This window comes from Mus pahari, chromosome 1, assembly GCF_900095145.1.
Source record: "Mus pahari chromosome 1, PAHARI_EIJ_v1.1, whole genome shotgun sequence".
In the NCBI taxonomy this organism is placed as follows: Eukaryota; Metazoa; Chordata; class Mammalia; order Rodentia; family Muridae; genus Mus; species Mus pahari.
The window spans coordinates 86,536,948-86,540,906 of NC_034590.1; the positions used below are offsets into that span (position 1 = coordinate 86,536,948).

Below are 3,959 nucleotides of genomic sequence, written 5' to 3' on the forward strand. Positions count from 1 at the left end.
ATTTTGTTCCCCATTCTAAGAAGGAATGAAGTATCCACACTTTGGTCTTCCTTCTTCTTGAGTTTCATGTCTTGCAAATTGTATCTTGGATAGTCTAAGTTCCTGTGCTAATATCTGCTTATCAGTGAGTGCATATCATGTGTGTTCTTTTGTGATTGGGTTTCCTCACTCAGGATGATATCCTCCAGATACATTTATTTGCCTAAGAATTTCATGAATTCATTTTTTTAAATTGCTGAGTAATACTCCATTGTGAAAATGTACCACATTTTCTGTATCCATTCCTCTGCTGAGGGACATCTGGGTTCTCTAAATACAGGTTCTCACAGTGAATATGAAGAACTCACTCTTGGGTAGGCTGGCTGAATATTCAGCTCCCAGGATCTGCCTGTCTCTGCCTTTCAATGCTGAGGTTTACAGCTGAGTCTTACTGTGTCAGGATTTTTAGATGTGAGCTGGTGATTCTGTGCAGTACTTTCCATGGAGCCATTTTCTCAGCCCAAGTTTTCTGTTACTTAAAGCCTAATGAGTATTGTATATTTGCGGGACAGAATATGTCACAGAATTGGCCTTGATTTTTTTTTTTTTCGTTTTGTTTTTGTTTTTCCAGACAGGGTTTCTCTGTATAGCTCTGGCTGTCTTGGAACTCACTTTGTAGACCAGGCTGGCCTTGAACTCAGAAATCCGCCTGCCTCTGCCTCCGAGTGCTGGGATTAAAGGCATGTGCCACCACACCCGGCTTGTTTGATTTTTTCTAAGACAAGCTTTCATGTAACCTAGGCTGGCCTTGAACTCACTACATAGCTGAAGATGCTCTGCTGTCTCCCTCCCAGTCCTGGGATCATAGGCAAGTGCCACCAATCGTGGCTTTTGAGGCTTTGTCTCTGAATGAAGGAATGGGTTAATGATTGACTGCTGGGCTCTCTGACTAGTGTCAGCCATAATCCTGGCAAAGAATGTGGTGTGGCTTATTTCTTTCTTACTAGAAATCTAGCAGGAATGTGGGCAACAGGCCACGGTTCCTCTGCTAAAGGGACATATTTAGGTACTGTCATGTCCCCCCACCCCTTTTGAAGGTTCAGTATTTTATTCAAGTTTTAGTTTAAGTGATGTTAATTACAGCATTTGAAGGGGAGGAGCTAATTCCACACAAAATGGAAGACTCTATAATGTACCCATTAAACTGCTAAAAAGTAGTGGTGAGGCTACAAGAGGAGTCAGTTGGGATCCCCAGTCTTGTCAGGGTGTGACCACAGTCACCTGCCCAGCTCAAGAGCCAGAGAACCCGGAAGCTATTTCATGCTCTGGTGCAATGGCAACAAAAAAAGAATAAGAATAAGAAGGAGAAGGAGAAGGAGAAGGAGAAGGAGAAGGAGAAGGAGAAGGAGAAGGAGAAGGAGAAGGAGAAGGAGAAGGAGAAGGAGAAGNGAAGGAGAAGGAGAAGGAGAAGGAGAAGGAGAAGGAGAAGGAGAAGGAGAAGGAGAAGGAGAAGGAGAAGGAGAAGGAGAAGGAGAAGGAGGAGAAGGAGAAGGAGAAGGAGGAGAAGGAGAAGGAGAAGGAGAAGGAGAAGGAGAAGGAGAAGGAGAAGGAGAAGAAAGAAAACCACACCAAAACACAAGGTAGAATTAAATCCTGAATGCTGAATGACTGGCTCTATCATGTCTACCCTCTCCACCCTGAAATGGCACACACATACACACACACACACACACACACACACACACACACACACACACACACACACAATAACCACAACCTAAAGACTACTTTTGGTGTAAAACAGGTAACTGATTGGCTAGGATGGGAACAAGGCATGATGGAAACAGGGTGTAATGATCTGTCGAAAAAGACACCCCTTTCATGCAGGGGTGTACATGCTTCTGAGCAGATAGGATTGGGACACCAGGGTTCAGTGTTCTGGGAATCACAATTTCATCTGGGGACTAGATACAGGCTTGTTGTATGTCCGTTTTAGCTGTAGGCCTGGGTTGGGGAAGAGCCCCTCTAGAGATGCCAGGTTGCAAATGGAAGCTGGGAACGTTCCCTTTATGGAATGGGGTTTCTGCGGTGCTTCTGAAATGTCAAACACCTTAAAGCCAAGTCATCCTTAGCCTGGAGGTCTAACATGGTCTTGCATCCCCAACATACAACATTAAAAGGTACACTAAATTCTGAAGGTAGCTATGCTGCAAAATAGTTTAAAATTAGCGATTATACAATATCCATTTATGCTTGAAATTCCAGTCCTAAACCAAGCTTGTGGCTGCCTGCATTGGCATTCTTGCCATCCAACAGGGCAGACAGCATCTGTGTGATACCTGGTTTTAGGGTCTGAGTGTACCCTAAACCAATCAAGCTGGAGTTGTTAACTTTGGCTGAAAAGCAGGCATTGGGGTCAACCTGATACTTGGCTGCTATTCCAAAGTGAGTGTCACTGTTTCCTGCAGACCAGGCAAGATTGACAGCAGTCTCCAACTTCTTGTTCACCTTCTGGTAAATGGAGTCACCAAACTCTGTTCGGTCATTCACATTAGTATGAACTTGGAATTCTTCTGTCTTGTAGCCAACTGCGAAGTTGCTCTGGGTCACTCAGAACTTTGAGGTATCAAAATTCATCTGGTAGCCAGCCAGCCAACCTTCATAGCCAAGCACCAGAGTGCCCCAGATTGAGAGCCCAGCGATGACAAAGTCCACCACAGCCCAGGTTGATATGCTCTTGTATCATCTTGATTTTAGCATTCCCCCCCTCCCCCAGCGTTAGGTGAGAAAGATGAATTGAAGGTCAGCTTCAGTCCTCGAGCAAGCTGGTCTTCCACAGTGATCTCAGTGCCCAGGGTGCTGTGTTCCACTTCTCTGTAAATGTCAGCCCACACTCAGCCCATCTGTACTTGGTTTCCAGATTGCCGTTCACTTTGGTGGTCTCCATGTTGGCAGAGCCTGAGCTGGTAAATTTCAATCCATTCTCAGACTTCGTTTTCAAATCAAGTTTTATTAAACCAAAACCATAGCCCTTGGTGGAGACATCCCTGGCAGACTTGCCAAGATCAATGTATGTGGGAGGCACAGCCATGTTCTCGGAGGTGGTAGTGGTGGGAACAGCAGCAGCTATGGTGGGGGTCCATGTGTCCCTCAATGATGGGTCTGTGGTCAGATAAACATACTGCAGAAATTCTGTCACCACGTAAACACACGTCCATAACCTTAGATGGGATCATCCACTGCACACTTAGACTATGTGGTCTAGCCTTTCTCTTCTAGTGCCAAGAAGCAGGATACAGCATGAAATCAAAACGAGCACCAGAGGAGATGATGTATATTGAGAGATGCAGTGAACTTGAGACACATGCAGGGAGCTGATGGTTTAATTCAGCACTGTTTACAGGAACCCCAAGTAAAGGGGCAGCGAATCATGAAAACGGAAACACAGTAGCCAGATAAACAGCAAGAGACGTTTTATCATTATCAGGCACTGTACAGTACATGTACTTATATGTTCTCTGCTCCATTTTTGTTCATTTAAAAATTTTTATGTGTGTGGGTATTTTGTCTACTTGTATGTCTGTGCACTATGTGTGTGCAGTGCCCTCAGAGGCCAGAAGAAAGTGTTGCATCCCTTGGGACTGGAATTACAGATCGTTGTAAACCACCATATGGGTGCCGAGGATTTAACGTGGGTCCTCTGAAAGAGCAGTCAGTGCTTTTAACTTCTGAGCTACCTCTTCAGACCCATTCCATACACCTTTCTTGTGTGTGTGTGTGTGTGTGTGTGTGTGTATGTGTGTGTGTGTGTGTGAGTGTCTGAGTGTCTGTGTATATCTCTCCATCTCCTCTCTCTCTCTCTCTCTCTCTCTCTCTCTCTCTCTCTCTCTGTGTGTGTGTGTGTGTGTGTGTGTGTGTAGACAGAGGCCAGAGGTCAGACTTAAGTGTCATTCCTTAGGAACCGTCCACATTCTGTTTTG

The 3,959-nt window shown here is 45.0% G+C and overlaps 1 pseudogene; it reads right to left on the reverse strand.

The window, feature by feature from the left end:
• Positions 1 to 2,226: 2,226 nt before the first annotated feature.
• On the reverse strand, positions 2,227 to 3,070 carry LOC110334858 (annotated as a pseudogene).
• Positions 3,071 to 3,959: the final 889 nt, after the last annotated feature.